The following is a 17,718-nucleotide window of genomic DNA, read 5'->3' as shown; positions in this document are numbered from 1 at the left end:
ATATCTCCTCAGGGTACAGATTGAATAAGTATGGGGAAAGGATACAACACTGTCACAAACTTAAAAAAAATTAAACCTCCCAGTGTCCCCTTGTTCTAACAACTGTCTCTTGGTCTACATCCTGTTTCAATCTGAACTTTCTTTGCATTGTTATACATAGTTTTAACCCACAAGTCAAATTTCATTGTTAAAATCATATTTCTTCTGGTCTCCCTTCAGCCAAGTCCATCCGACATTTACAATGCTAGCCTTCATTTCAGATGCTTTTATGAATTGTGCGTGTATTTCTAGTAGTTCCTTGTGGTGAACGAATTGCAAACACTTAAAAATTATCTTCAGCAAAATTTTATATTTGAGTTATAGGAATAATAAAGTTCAATAATTTCTGCACTTCGTTGGAGGTACAGCTTTCTTTGGAAGGTACACAAATGTGAATTACTTCCAGGTTGTCAGAATAACTATCTTTTAATTTCTTTTTTTAAAGACATTTATTAGGGGCTCATACAACTCTTATCACAATCCACACATATACATACATCAATTGTATAAAGCACATCTGTACATTCTTTGCCCTAATCATTCTCAAAGCATTTGCTCTCCACTTAAGCCCTTTGCATCTGGTTCTCTTTTTTTTTCCCTCCCTCCCCATTGCCCCCTCCCTCATGAGCCCTTGATAATTTATAGATTGCTATTTGGTCATATCTTGCCCTATCTGGCATTTCCCTTCCCCCCCTTCTCTGTTGTCTGTCCCCCAGGGAGGAGGTCACATGTAGATTCTTGTAATCAGTTCCCCCTTTCCAAACCACTCTCCCTCTACTCTCCCAGTATCGCCCCTCACCCCCTGGTCCTGAAGGTATTATCCACCCTGGATTCCCTGTGCCTCCAGCTCCTATCTGCACCAGTGTACATCCTCTGCTCTATCCAGACTTGCAAGGTGGAATTCAGATAATGGTAGTTGGGGTGGAGGAAGCATCCAGGATCTGGGAGAAAGCTGTATTCTTCATCGGTGCTACATCGCATCCTGACTGACTCACCTCCTCCCCTAGACCCCTCTGTGAGGGTGTCTCCAGTGGCCGACAAATGGGCTTTGGGTCTCCACTCTGCACTTCCCCCTTCATTCACTATGGTAAGATTTTTTTTTATGATGCCTTATCCCTGATCCCTTTGGCACCTCGTGATCGCACCGGCTGGTGTGCTTCTTCCATGTGGGCTTTGTTGCTTCTGAGCAAGATGGCCGCTTGTTCACCTTCAAGCCTTTAAGACCCCAGACACTATCTCTTTTGCTAGCCGGGCACCATCAGCTTTCCTCGCCACATTTTCTTATGCACCCGTTTGTCCTCGGGGATCGTATCATGGAGGTGTGCAGCCTATACAGGAGCGAGTTCTTCCAGTGCTGCACTGGTTTGTTAAACAGTTTAGTTGGTTTTCCATCAATTCCTGGAGACTTTCTTTTCTCCAGCCCCTTCAACATACCTTTATTTCTTTCAGTAACATCAGTTCTTGACAATATGCTACCTGTGACATTTTTGACTGTTTCTCTTTGGCACAGCGACTTTGCCTATTCCTTTTATTTTCCGTTGATACTGCCTCCATCTCTCAATATATTTGGCTCATTTGGTGCTTCAGTATTGAACCTCAAGGCTTGAATTTTTTTTCCTGTTCCTACTACTGAATGATATGCTAGTTGGTGATGTAATACCATATGTCCGCACCTTTCATTAGCCTACTTTACTTCGCCTGCTCATAGTATCATTTGAAATCTTCTTTATTCCACTCGTTCACTTTGGTTTCTCTATGTTCAAAAGCTAAAGAACCTCTGTGGCACCGTAAACTACACACTGGAGTGATAAGAATGAAGTCATAAGTTTGAAACCGCCAGCTACTCCACAATTGGGTTTTGTGTGTAAACCCAGCTAGTCCACAGTTGGGTTTTATGTGTAAGAGAAAGTTTTAGAGTCTATTCTGACATCCATGTTGGTCTTTTCTTTCTTTCCCATCTTTTTAATGACCATTTGCTTTCTAAAGTTCGTCATCTTTGATACTATTCCACAATTCACCTGGTCTCAAGAAATTAATGTTCAATGTGCTAAAACCATCCTAGAGATGGCCTCTAAATTCAAGTGGCATGTACACAAAGCCATAATGTAGTTCTTGGAGACTTATTTTTACTATACAGCTTCAACTTGAACTTGCATATTAACTGATTCAGTTGCATCTAGACCTTGTTCTGAGTGATGCTATTGAACTTCTACCCCACCTATTTCCATAGATTTGTTTTTATTTATATCTTTCATCAGGTCCACATGGATAGACCACATTACTTGCCAAGAAAATCCAAAGAGTCACAGACATTTTCTTGAGAAGTTAGACAAGTTTTCACAGAAGTAAAATTTGAGATTTTGTTTTAAAGATGAGTAGAAGTTTTCAAAATTGAAAACAGTTTACAAAATTGAAAGCCATACAGGAGCAGTCTAGCCACAATGGAAAGCATTTGGAAGGTCTGGGAGCCTGAAAAAATTATGGAGTATGCATATTAATGTATTAGAAGAAAAAAGAATTACAGTCAGCAGTGGAAGAGAGGAAGGGGTTAAGGAAATTCAACTGAAGGTCCTTCCTAGACCTACCAGAAATTATACGAGGTGCACACGGAAGACCTTGGTCAATTGGGAGATGTCAAGTGGTGAAAGGCAAGTCTTCAGGGTGTAAGCATGAAACAGGGGGAAACAAAACTGTAGAATGGAAAGTTAAATTGATGTATTCTTTGCAAGAAATCCCCCAATGAGGCAAACCTCCACAAAGCTCATCTACATGTTCAAACACGAGACATACATAATACACAGAACTATGGTATCATGAGTAAATTAGAATAATTTATAGAAGATAGAATACAGTATGCTGGATGGACATCCGAGGAGCCCTCCAATGGCAACGCGCTCCTTGGGATAGAATACTGAATTCTGATCAATTCGTCAGGCGGGATTTGGATGTAGTATTCCCAGGGTGCAGAAAGCAGACATGCTAAGAGCTTGAAAGAAAGATAAAGATGTATACAAGGGCTCTCAAGAGGTTAGATAAGCTGTTCAGAAGTGACTTTGAGACTGAAACCTGGAGGCAATAAGAAGTCCTTCCTTTTTTCCAAGAAGATTTCATTTATTGAAAATGTCGTGGAAAAATCCAGAAACATAGATCTAGAACTAAGTTTGCAGACTAATCCTTCAAGGAGAAGACAAGAAAACCAAATAAATGCAGGCTCCGCAGGCAAGAACATCAGAGAGCCAATCCTAGTTCTGTCATTTAGTAATTGTATGATCTTAAGTATGTCGTTTAAATTCTATTAATTTTGGGTTCCTCATTTATAAAGTGAGGATTTTAATATCTATGTTTCAACATTTCTATGAAGCAAGATAATATATGTCAAACACATAGCACAATGTTTTGTTCATCACAGCTAGCTCACAAACATCTTTTGCTGCCTTTCACCCCTTACCAACTCATAAAAGCAAGCTCCCTATGCTGATTAAAAATATGGAAAGAGGCATTAATCCATCGATAGAAGCAGGCCACTGAAACCTTATCTGACTCTCTTAATTTTCTTCAAAGCAGCTTTTTTTTGTTACTGATGATTTTTCGATATTTAGGATAGAAATGTGCAGGCACGTTTAGTGCATGTGAATTGTTCCCAGGCAATTCGTTCTATGGAATTCCTTTATATGATGATGAGTGACCAACAATACAGCGTACACTTGAAATAACACCCGGGATATATGAGCAAAGCAATATTGGTAATCATTCACTTCAGTCATCTTAATGGTCTTTAGCTGTCAGTTTCCCAGAGGAAAATTAAATCAAGTATATGAATTAATTTGTTCCAGTCAATAGGTATTTTGAATTTACAACATCATTTGAAACTGATCGTGAGAGGGGGTCAGGGGAATTCACTGCTATTTTCTGAGCTCCAAAGTATATCATCAATAAATATGAGTAATCACCCCAGTTCCATGCAGTTCTGATTTCTCATAAACTTATTATTAGCCTGATCTAGTTTAAAAACTGCTTATTGCCTAACCTTTCACAGTATATCTCTAGAACTCAAGCTTAGTATTCATGAAGAATCCTAAATTATTAAAATTAATCTACAGTCATGCTCACTGGTTACACAACACAATATTCCCGCCATTATTAAAAGGGCTGAAAAATGGTGTAAGTGGAAAGAGCTGATTGAAGTCATGTCACCTTGATTGGGGCTTAGCTTGTGACCTTGAGCAAATCATTGCACCCTCTGGTGCTCCACTTACCTCTCTTTAAAATGTGGACGATGGCTATCCTGGTCCCACTCAGAATTCTTGATTATATTTTATTAAATGCTATTGAAATTATAATACAAAATATAAACCTATTTTAGTATTATTAGTACTGGAAATGGTACAACTCATAGTGAATCCTAAACTGTCAGTTTATCAAAGACTTGTTTTCTCCACTGGGTTCACTAATGCCTGACTCTCTCTAAAAATAACCATCAATTTCAGTAAATTGTAAAAAGGAGAACATTTGCTAGGCTTCCTGTCAGTAAAGACCATTTATGTGCATGGAAAAAAATGCCATTTAGATATGACAAATATAAATCCTGAAGTTTTCTATAGCTAACTCTGCTGAAGATAGAGAAAATTCTGGAAACTTACCATGTCTACAGGCTTCTCCCTAGCACAAGAAAGACCTTTATTTGAACAGGTGAAATAGAATAGAATTAGTAAATCTCACTACATTTTTTCAAGTTTTACCACATTTTAATTTAAAACAAATACTATTTATATTGTCATTGCTCCCTGAATTATATCTTCATCCCAGTGGCTCTTTAGATATTAAGCTCCATGTATTCAATAATCAATTGGACATTCCAGACACACCAATTTATCAGCCGACACAGCAAACTTGATCTAATTTCTTTCCATCGTTGTAGTTAGCTTCAGTTGCACAAACCAAAAGCAATTTACACAATCTAGCCAGGTAGACAGGCCATTCAGGGTCTTACTGCCCTTTAAACACTGACCATCTATCTTTCATAACACCTATATGCATATCTCTGGATCCACTTCTAGCTATAGTAAAGGAATCGGACTCTACTGCCTCCATACTCTTGCAAGTAATGGCAAGTAATTGCTATGAAGATAGCAATTAGTTTTATTCTAGGATTAAAAATTGATGTTCAAAATGTCAAGAAATACCGAATCCAACTGCCTTTCCTGACATGGAGAAGAAGAGTAAAATAGAATTCAAGTTCTGATTCACATACTTATTAGTTTATAATCTTGAAAATATTTTTTGACTTATTTGGACTCAGTTTATTCGGTGATGGTTCGTCTCATTTCTATAACGCGGTTTTGGTAGTGGTAATGGTAAGTTGTGGTGGGGATAAAAGTGCAGTAATCTGTATCGGGTCATTTTAAGTAGCAAGAATGTGATAATCCTTCCACCACACATTTTGTTATCTTAAATATAATTATCTTCATCTCCTTTGTTCCTTTTACAGCAAAAGCCTCTTCCTGTAAAAACGAATCCATATATTTGAAATTTTTCTCTGCCATGCCTCCCTATTCACTCAAACCTCTTGTTCCTTTTAAAGCTCTGTTCTTCCCTGCAGTATCAGTCTCCTCTTGTCTACTAGGTCATCCCCATCAACATACGAATATCAACTGTCAATATAGATCTATTACTCTGTATGCCGCGCTTTCCCTCCCACACCTGTTCAACCAACATGTGTATCCATCTTTTCCTCGATCACCACTACTGGATGGATGTGTGTATAAAAATATTTGTTTCTGTTGTCTTTAACTCTTGCAAAGCTCCCAGTACATTTTCCTGCCACCTTCATTTACTTTCTACCTGCCTTCTCAAGGTAATGACATTTAGTTTAATTTTGTTCAGCCCATGGCCCAACATTTGCTTTGTGAGCCATTCTCACCCTGGAACCATCTTCCTTACTGAGCTGTCACAGCACCACATTCTCCTGGTTCCCTTCCTCCATCATCACCTGCTCTTTGACTCTCGGACTGTATCATTTCATATGCCTTCTTGTTTTAAATAGTCATCAAATACAGCTGTTCATTATTGAAATTCAAAGCCTCAATTACTTAACTTGGATCTGTACTTTAAGATTCCAAGTTCCAGGGGAACCTCAAGTCTCATTTGTCTAAAACTGGAATTTCCCCTCACTTTCCCAATCCCTGCTTTAAATCATTTCCAGTATTTCGTCCTAGTAAATAATAATTCCATCCTTTGAGATAATAAAATTTAAAAACTTGGAATTGTTCTTGAGATTTCTTTGTCATTTATTTCACCAGCAACATAAAATGCATGAGAATCATGGCTGTATCTTCTTATGAAACAAACCAAAATTTTATATATATATATGTGTGTGTGTGTGTGTTTATATGTATATGTAGGTTATATATGTAGGTTACATATGTATATGTGTGAATATATATGTAGGTTACATATGTATATGTGTGAATATATATATGTATATGTTTATATATATGTATATAGAGAATATATATGTGAGTACATATATACTCTCTAATCAAATTCATCACAATTGGTAGCCTAGCTAGCCTCGAATACTTTGGATTTGTCTTTCTCTCAGTTCCCGATAATATGAACATGTTTCATGCAAAGGCTTTGCCTGGGTGGCCTTTCTGCTGAAATTGCAATAACTTTGTACAGATGGCTTCTATTCCAATACACTTCTTCCAGTAAAGATTTTGATTAACAACTCAAAAGCAGGTCACATTCAATATGTTTATGTGTTTCTTCTTCTATAATTCCATTAGACTCTAAAGGCATATCCAATTTTATTGTGCAAGTCTACATATGAGCAAGTCTGCTGGTATCATTTTACCAACACCAACTGCTCATTTTGTGAGTCATTTTATTGTGACATTCACTAAACTGAGCGGGCCTGGAATTAGACACATAATATCCAAGGTACGCCTGTAAATTCCAAGAGATTATTTTTTTTAAAAGGAACACTGTCATGGAGTCAATTCTGACTTATAGTGACTCAGGAGGTTTCTGAGGCTTTAAATCTCTATGGGAGGAGATAACCTAATATTTTTCCTGTACATCAGCTAGTGGTTTGAAGGCCTCTCTTGCAGTTTTGTTTTATTAGTATTGGTACATAGGGACCTGGATGAATGTTTTTCATTTTAAAATTATATCCCACTTAGAGTTTTATGAGATTTTTCATCTGTTTATATTCTTTCCTAATTTATGAAGATTGATAACCATTTTTCTTCAAATGCCACTCTCCATTATTTTTATTTCTGTAATTATGTTTATCCACATCTTAAAAGTATTGGTCAGTATCCTCTAGCTATATAGATATTTGTCCTAATTTTATTTTTAAAGTTTTATTGACATATAATTCACATATCACACAATTCAGTAGCTCAATCATATTTTTAAAGGTTGTTCAATCTTCAGCACAATCAATTTTAAAACAATTTCTTCTTTCTTTACTCATTATTATTAGCTCCCAGTTCCCCCCTCAACCTTCCCTACCAGGACCCTAAGGAACTATTAATCTAGTTATTGTGTCTTTAGGTTTGCCTATCCTGGATTTCAAATAGAGAAAAACATGCCGAAAAAATCAAACAAATAAACAAAAACAGTTACCAAATAAAACAGAAAAAACTATGAGTGGAAAAGAAGGCAAGAAATATTAAAACCTACAACAAAATTTAAAAGGGGCAAAAGGGGCAGCAAATCCTAAGGTGTTCAATTGTAACCGAACTACAGGTGCATGAATCCACTTGCCGATGCACTCCGCATGACAGCAAGGCTACTGACGCCCCTGGTCCGTGTCGGATGAGCTTATCCATAAGCTTAATTCACGGTAAACTCCAAAACCAAGTGCACTGCCATCAAGGAGAACTTCCTCCCTGAGTTTCTGAGACTGTAACTGTTTATGGGAGTGGAAAGCCCATCTCTTACCTGTGCAGTGATCGCAATCCATCGCCCCATCACTAAGTCACAAGGGCTCCCCTAATTCGCTCTCAGCTTTCACTGTCCTGTCTTCTTCTATAAATCGAGTGCTCGGAATTTGAGCTCTGGTACTCTTCCCTTCTCATGTCTTGGATTTTATTATTTACAAACCTTGGATCACACAGGCTGGGGTGCTTTGGTGTGGACTTAGCAGACACCTCACTGAGATGGCTGCTTGCTTGTTTTAAGACAAGCCTTTAAGGACTGCAGACACTATTTTCTCTCATAGACAACATATGATGTCTTCAGTACACTTGGCTGTAGCACCCAAAACTTCATAAGGGCAAGTTTTGCAGTTGGGCCACATCATAAGAATCACTTGTTCTTGGATTAGGCTATGAATAAGGGAGAGTTCAAGCTCCATTCTTAAACCCATGGTTTGTATGTCTATAGAGACATCTTATCATTTTATTGGGGAACATTATCAATCTTCTACATGAGGCATATGATCGTTCTATTAATAGCATCTGCTCTGAGTTCTTGAATTAGGCCTTTTCTTTGTGTTTCAATTTAAATACCATTGGCTTTCCATGGACTTTCTTACGAGTGTTTTTCTCAGCTGCACCAAGCTCTCTGCTGTGCTTACCAAAGGCATATTTCATTCCCACTTCTTACTTTTAATTGTAGAACTTCAATTTGATTATTTCTTACAGTTTTCATGTGCCTGATAAAAATATACACATGCATGCATATTTCTAATGTTTTTTGCAAGTCCTTAAAATATAATTTCTCCCGTAAACTGTTTTAACATATGATTTATATCTCCCATCAAAATGTTTTAGCATATGATTTATATCTGTTTCAGATTTTGTTGATTTGTTGTTACTTGAAATGTGTTTCCTTTAATTTCTTTGTCTGATACATATTCTTGGTTGAAAACCAGACATAAATAGTACGTATACAAAAATAGTCGCAACGGAATCTATTTTTGAACATATGGATACGTGCCTTTCTTGCTGCGCTGGTGTAGAGTATTTCAGTCTTTCTCTCATGCCTGAACCATCAATATCCTGTGTACCTGAAGTTTGAGGCTGGTTGCTTGCTCTGTAACCATGTCTGTGAATTATATATTTTTTTCCTTTACCAAGATTTTGTTAGTTGTTAACAATTTTGGGAATGATGATCTCTTCCATTGTCTATCTCCCAACCAGAAGCTGGAAATTAATTGCTTCCTTAATACAATGAATAGATATTCTTTGTGCACACACTAATAAATCCAATGCAGAGAAAATTAGAACATCAACACTATCAAATAAACTAAACTTAAATATTAAATTGTGCTATGGCAACTGGTGGCAATTAAAGAGTTACAAAGAGAGTCAAAGTAAACTACTATATTTATGGTGCTTATAAAGCATCCAGAAGGACGATAATGATAAAGATGAAAATACAAACAAAAAAATGTTTCAACATATTTATTTTACCCCACTCTATAAATATTGTCCCATGCATCAACATCCATAGCAGTTTCTCAACAGTGAGTGTGGCTTGGGAACGTACCTCATGGAAACTAGTCATCTCTGAAAGGCATTAGGAGCTGCTGAGCATCCAAGAGACACACGATTACAGGTGCTCTACCCTAATATACAGCTGTAAAAATAACTGACTACACTAAACCTTAGAGAGTAGATTGTAAGAATTTAAAAATACATTTGGCTCAAACAATGATGGAAGTAAATGACTCATATTATTCTTCTTTGACAGCAATAGGAATATATTTGAACTAGCAAATTGCTACATTTCTTTGGTCATACAGAGTGGGGAACATAATTAAAAAGGAAAGAAAAAGGAGGTGACGACAGGGATAATATCTGAGACCACAAAAGCCAAACATATGCAAAGAAAACGTTAAAATTCACTGCAAGACCGATCTTAATCCTGGGTTATATAATACAGTAGAAGAACAAACTGGGTGAGCGGAGAACAAAAGAGAATAGAATCAGCCAGATGTGCAGACAAATCGCTGTGAGTCCAGAGCAGTGTTCCTCAGCACCAGCCTCTCATCAGCGTTCGTGCAATCTAAGATTGAGGGTACAGTCAGACTAACAATACTTTGCTCAGGAGGTTATTATAATTTTATGCATATCTCTGGGCCCAGAGCCAGACAGAAACATCTGATAGGGATTGTGTTTGTGCAGAGATAAATTTGCAGATGTTCGGAATTATTTTTAATGACTATAAATTTAAGAGATCAGGAATATTCTATTATAGGAGTATTTTGTAAGACAATTGAAAATATTTTAATGTAATGAAATTAATATATTTCCCTCTTTAAATATATAAAATATGCATATGAAAATGTGTAATAATATTTAAAAGTCCAGATAGAAGTGTAATAAAATTCAAAATATATCAACCCTATTTCTTTAATTTGAAATTCCACTATTTATTGAATTACTCCTATAACTGTAAAATTGATCATTTCAGTAGTTGCAAGCATAAAATCTTGATCCACAGATCATGAATTATAAGAGTGTGTCAAATATTTCACCAAAGCATAACAAGGAAGAAAATAACATCCTTCATTCATTTTATTTCCTCCTTAACACTAGTATCAGCCCCTAACCATTGACAGATCAATATTATGCTGATTCTTAAATTTCATAACTTTTAAGTACTGCTGCATAATTATGATTAAGACATCAAAGCATTATCTATAGGAGAGTAATAAAATTGAAAACTTATACAGATATTTTAAAATTTTATAATTGTTTCAAATTTATGTATTATATAATCAGTAGTCCAATGAATGCTAAGAAAAAGAAATGTCAACTGAACTCTAAACCCTTGCCACTCACCAAAGGATTTTTCATATATCAAGTTGAAATGGATCTTTTATTTGAAGAATCATGATAAAAGTCATGCCACAATTCCATTCCCTTTGTAGATGAATTATGAATTTCTTATATCATGTTGTGATGGGGATACTTAAGTACCTATTTTTGTATATAGATATTTTAAAACTGCTTGAGGTCTCCATTGTCTGAGAGAACAGAAGAATTCAGCCGAGAACATAAAAGTCATGTTTAGAATTTTACTTCAGAGATAAGCTACATAACTTAGCTTATTTCAGGGACAAAACTTAGTTGTGAGAATTTCCCTGCCTAAAATGCTTGCTTTGTTAGCAGTAGAAAAATGAATTATTAGTGCATCAGACAAGAATGACATCTCTAAAATAGAACCATTTGCTTAGGTGAGTAAAGAGCATGACAGAACACAGCAGAAGAATTTGCGATACCAAATGAGCCAGTAGACAGACAGATGGCTCACAATGAAACTAGGAGGTTGAAGAGAGTGTAAACCTCATAACCAGCAACAAGAAACAGGCATCAGTACCATGTCCTGGCACATAACCAAGATCACATTTGACAAGTTGCATCAGTAATGAAAGAGGCAATTACCCAGATACCAAAAACAGGAGATGCCCCAGTAGGGGGCTGGAAAGAATACACTGGATAGCAAATGGACGAAGTGCCTCCTCCCAGGCTTATCTGATCTGTCTGTATTCAGATAGACCTGTATATTATCCCCATAGAAAGAATAGAAATTGTTATTTTCTCCAGAAGTTACATAAAGTAATACATCTTGTAAGTATGCACTTAGCCCTAAAACGAACAAACTCACTGACACAGAGTTGATTCCAACTCATAATGACCCTAAATAGGGTTTCAGAGTGAGTCTATAAACCTGTATGGGTGCAGAGAGCTGCATTTTTTCTCTTGCTAACTGGTTAGTGGGTTTGAAGGACTAACCTTCGCAGTTTGTACCCAAACCTTTCTCCTAAATCAATGCCTGGGCTTCTTGTACTTCATACTGAAAACTGGCTATCATGGAGTCAATGCAGACTCACAGTGAGCCCCTGTGGTTCTCTGAGACTGTACTTGTTTATCGGAGCAGAAAGCTCAGTCTTTCTTCTGAGGAGCTGCTGGTGGTTTTGAACTGCGGACCACAGGATCACAGCCAATTAGTAAACACTACATCATCAGGTCTCCTCATACTTTGCCCTAGCTAAAAATTAATCATTTTGAAGGATTTTTAGAATTTTAGATTCGATCAATGCATGAACATTTTAAAAATGTACAGATGAATTCATCCTCCCTAAAATGATTCATCTAAAATATTCAGCAAACAATTTTTAAAAATACTATCCATTCCAATAAGTATTTGATAAAAACACACCTAAGATGAATGAATCTTAGAATTAGTTCTGGCATACTTGAGTTTGAAAGTAATTCTATGACATTTACCATACTCTTTGAAATTCTGGCTGACTCTTATGGATAGGCTTTTTAAAAGTGTTTTTTTTTTTTTGGAGGAAATAAGGGAAGTGTGGGGAGTTTGTTTCAACAAAATGCTAAAATTAAATGAATGGAAAATTATCTCCATTGAAAAGGTAAGCAGAGGAAGTCTCAAACCAAACAAAACAGAGAAGCTCACTGACATCAAGTCAATGCTAATTCATAGCGACCCAATAGAACTGCCGCTATGACTCCCTGAGACCATTCTATTTCGTGTGAGTAGAGAGCCCTGCTGTTATCCCACAGAGGGGCTGGTGGTTTAGAATTGTGGACCTTGGCCTTAGCAGTCCAACATGTAGGCACTATGCCGCCAGGACTCTTCACATGAGGTCTGGAGCGAGCTACAGCAATATTGTCCAGGGTAGACTATGGATCAAAGATTGTTACTCGAGATAAAGACTAATATTTAATAGTGCAAACAAGCGCATATAACTGTACAAGTATGTAATAGACCTGACAGTGCAAAACAAACACTGACAAAACAAAGTGATAGACAAATCTATAATCAGGGATGGAGATCTTAATAGTTCATTGTAACTACCAGACAAAAAACTCAAGTGAATATGAAAGCTTTAAATAGCATAGCACAACTTAATCTAAATGACAGGTATAGCAGAATACAGAAAAAACAAGTGTAAAACATATTTCATTTGCAAGTGCCGAACATGTTTGATGATATGCTAGATCAAGAAGTATCATTATTGCTGTTGGACGCCAGAGTTAATTTCCACGAATAGTGACCTAATGTGATAGAGTGGAACTGTCCCACAGAGCTTCCTGTAGAAACTAATAAAAGAGGTGCAAATTAAACCAAAAGAAAGAAGAAGGAATTCAATATCTAATAAAGGAGCAATGGTCAATTAAATAAGGTCTCGACTGCAGAAACGCATTCAACTCTGTGACTCATAGCAAACGCTGGATAGCCTTGAGAAGAATGCAGATTCCAGAAGATTTCATTGTGTGTTCAAACAGGAGTTGTGTATGAATCAAAAGGCAATGTACAACGAGACCAAGGGAATATTTCCTGGACTAAAATCAGGAGAGGTGGGCATAAGAGTTGTACCCTCTCATCAAACTTACTCAGGCTGTATGCTGAGCAAGGAATCAAAGAAGCCAGATGATATGAAGCAAAATAATGCATGAGGATTGGAGGAAGACATATTAAGAACCTGTGACATGTAGATCACACAATCTTGCTTGCTGCAAGTGAGGAGGGTTTGCAGCACTTGCTGATGAAGATCCTGGATTACAGCTTTCAGTATGGATTATGAGTCAGTGTAAAGAAGACCAAAAAAAAAACCAGCTGTCCCAAAGACAACATCAAGGCAACTGGAGAAAAGATGGAAGTTATCAAAAGATTTTGTCATGCTTGGATCTATAATCAATGGTCACAGACGCGACAGTCAGAGGTCAAAGAATGTATTGCATTGGACAAATCTGCTGCACAATTACTCCTTAAAGTGCTGAAATACAAGGATGTTACTTTGAGGACTAAGATCTACCTGGCTAAGCCATAGTATTTTCAAGTGCCTCGCATGCATGTGAAAGTTGGAGATTTACTGAGGAAAACCGAAGAAGAATCTGCATTTGAATGATGCTGCTGACAAAAAATATTAAAAGTACCACGGACTGCAAAAACAAAATAACAAAACAAAACAAAAAAAATCAACCAATTCTCTCTTGAAAGAAATAGAGCTGGACTGTTCCTTATAGTCAAGGACAGTGAGACTTGGTGTTACATACTTTGAACATGTTCTCAGGAGATACCAGTCCTGGGAGATGAACATCATGTCTGGTAAAGTAGAGGGGCAATGAAAAGGAGAAAGATCCTGAAAACATGGATTGATGTGCAGCAATGGTCTCAATCTGAGAACATTCATGAGGATGGGTCAGGACTGGGCAGTGCTTTGCTCTGTTAATTATAGGGTCACATTGAGTTGAAACAGACTCAATGGTAATAGCAACACACTTACCCTGTGTTGGTTAGGCTGGGTTTTCTAGAGAAGCAAAACCAATGACACTTTATAGGCAAATAGAGAAATCTATATCAAGAAGCAGGGAAGTCTAACCCAGATTCAAGTCCTTGGACTAGATACTAAGCTCAAGACTTCTCCTGCCTCACAGAGCTTTGTGGGCTGATGAACCCAGAAGCAGCAGGAACATCACAGATTGCAAAGGTGAATGAAGCCAAGGTCAGGCCTAGTCAGGATGTCGGACTGAAGAGGAGCATGACTCTAAGGTTACCAGGTCAGATGGCAGGCCACTGGCTCAAGCTCAAAGACGTGGGGGTTTAAAACCAGCATAACGCAAGCAAGTTTTCCAGAATCTATTCAAATAGGAAGTAGGCCACACCCCGGAGGCAATGACCTGACTTATGGGTTTGCACTCCATTCTAATCTTCTCACAACAACTCCTCGGTGGCTCATAGGAGATCCCATTACGAAGTTGATTACGTTGTGTTAGACGGCATCGCAGGTGATAACTGAGCCTCCAGTGACAAACCACTGAGAATACTAGCCCGGCGGAGTAACACAAAAGCTAAATATAACGGTGCTGTGAGTCAGAATGCACCTGACAACGATTCCACAGCAACTTAGGTGGAGGAAACATTCCCCAAATAATTTTATAAGGCCAAGAGAATTTTGTTATTAAAACCTAAAACACACGTGAAAAGACAATGTTTTAAGAACATAAATACAAAGGTCCTGAAACATGCTTTTTTCCAAACAGCACCCTACATTTTATAAAAAGAACAAAGAGGGGATAAAGAAATGATTTACATGAAAAGAAATCTGTCTATGCATAGAAAACTTACAAAACTCTTCCCAGGTAGCACAGCATGAGGTTAAGTAAAAATTGGGCAATTAAATGCTACCAGCCACTTCACAAGAGAAAGATAGATGACACAATCTAATTCCTAAAGACTTTACAGTCTCAGAAACCCGAGGGAGAAACTCTGGTCCATCCTACAGCATTTCTATGAGTCGAAATCAACTCAGGAGCAGTAGGTTATTAGATTTACAAACTAAAGCAGAAAATCCATCTACATATACATACATGTGAAAGCATTGAGCAACTCACATGACTATAGAGAAAATATAAATAATAATAATATGTTTGATAATAAACAACATTCGACCTGATTTAGGATTTAGATGAATAGAGGGTAACATACTTAGTAGTCAAACACTAAAGGCTTACCTCGTGTATTTGGATCAAAACAGGAATGTCTGCTCTGACCACATCCACTGAGCACTGTGTTACAGGTCCTAGTCGGGGCTCTACCTCAAGAAAAAGAAACAAAAACATAAAGCTCACAGTGGATTCTCTTTATTTATAGAAAACAGTATTGTGAGTAAAGAAAACTTTCAGGAATCATGTAAAATTATTCTAAAATGAATAAGAAAATTTTGCAAAATGAGAGGATAAAAGCTTAAAATAAAAGAATAAGCTACAATTATACATTCAAGCAATAAACAATTGGCTAATGCATTTTAAAATGTATAATAGCAACAAATAAATAGCAATTAATCTTAAATTATGATAATACATTTAATAGAAGGTATATAAAACCTCTATATTAAAACTATGTAATATTGCAAAAAATTAAAACAAGGTCACTAGAGTATATAATATTTACACTGATCAATATATATTGTGATGATGCCCATTCTCTTCAATGTCATCTATAGAGATTCAACATAATCCCAACTAAAAAACAGTAGGCATTTTTGTACAAGTTGGAAATTTTTAAAATTTTAAGGGAATTCAAACCATTCATAGTTGACTCAACAATTTTTAAAAAGGAGCAAATTGCAGGTTTCTCATGATCTTAATTTTTAAACTAATTTTAAAGTATCAAAACAATATGATATGGTTGAAATGGCATACAAGTAGATCAACAGAATAACATAGAAATTAGAAATACATCTATGAGTAAGTTATTTTGGATAAAGATGTTAAGGCAATTCAACTAGAAAATGAAAATCTACCCAAAACCTTTTGCTGAAACAACATGATAAACATATGATGTAAAATCCTACCTGTCCCCTATACTAGGCAAAACAATTCATTTGAGAGATGGCTAGAGATCTAAATTTAAAGACAAACACTGTAACTCTTCTTTTTTTCTAAGTATAAGAAGATAATCTTCCTGAGTTTCAGAAGATTATTTTAGTATATACTCAAGTATAAGCCAAATATCAGCCAAAGCACCTAATTTTTCCACAAGTTTTCATAAAAACGTGCTGAAAAAATCAGCTTATACTCAGTACATATGGTATATAAAAACTTGAGCTTTAGATCAAAAACAATTAAATGATAAATAAGAGCACATTACAATGAAAAATGTCCTCGTACATTCCATAATTGTGACAATGACTTGCTAAAGGGATGTGGAACTAGTTTAAAAGTGGCGATAAAGGGACTTTACACTGTTTTATACTTACATACAGAGAGTTCTTAGCACCTACTCTGTCTTACCACCACTTATTTCTTTGCTTGCTGTGCTGTTGAAAGCTTGCACCTACCCCTGCCCTCCCTCCCAAATAAATCTAATTATTATTTAAATTTATGTGCTAATCACTAACACTAAAATTAGAGAACCAAATATTTTTACCAGCTTCTGTAGTTTAAAATTGTAGCTTAAAATTGATCAAATATGCACTCAATACATTGATATTTTCCAGTGTTTAGAACCCCAAATTGGAGAGGAAAGGCAGGATCTCTGGTTGAAAACACAGTTAAGGTGGTGGAAGTAATGTGGTAGACCACATGAAATAGTTCCCCAAGACCAATGACTTATTCATTACAAATACTTTCTTTCAATGGCGTATGGTAACTAAATATGCAGAAGATTTTGCTCTGAGGGGGTACAGTAGTCAAGCACTAAACTGCTAAATGGTAGCTAGGTGATTCAAATCCACCAGCCACCACAAAGGAGAAAATTAAAAGTGGCAGTTTGACTCTGCAAAGATTGCTCTAGCCTAGGGGTCTGTACACACCAACATCTACTAACAGCGATGGGTTGTATGTATGTGGAGCCCGCTCGATGAAATACACAGACAATAAAGCTGTTCATTATCATGAGCCAGAAGAACGTTAGGGACAGACAGCAGAACACACTACCCACGAGTCATTTGCAGGGTTAAGGTGAAGCTGAATAAAATGAAAATAGTCCATGACAGTCAAAGTGCAACCCTGAGTAGAACTCACCTGGATTTAGATCTCTCTCAAAAATATGTTTGATACATTGAATGCTAAGGACAAAAGATAAGATCAGCTGTGAAATGACTGCAGGGTCATCATACAGGAAGAAAGAAAACGGGCCTCAGGGTAGCTGCAGGAAATGGAAGCAATGATGAATGGTACTGAAGGAAGA

The sequence above is a fragment of the Tenrec ecaudatus genome, chromosome 8, assembly GCF_050624435.1.
Source record: "Tenrec ecaudatus isolate mTenEca1 chromosome 8, mTenEca1.hap1, whole genome shotgun sequence".
NCBI lineage: Eukaryota > Metazoa > Chordata > Mammalia > Afrosoricida > Tenrecidae > Tenrec > Tenrec ecaudatus.
This window is presented reverse-complemented; position numbering follows the sequence as displayed.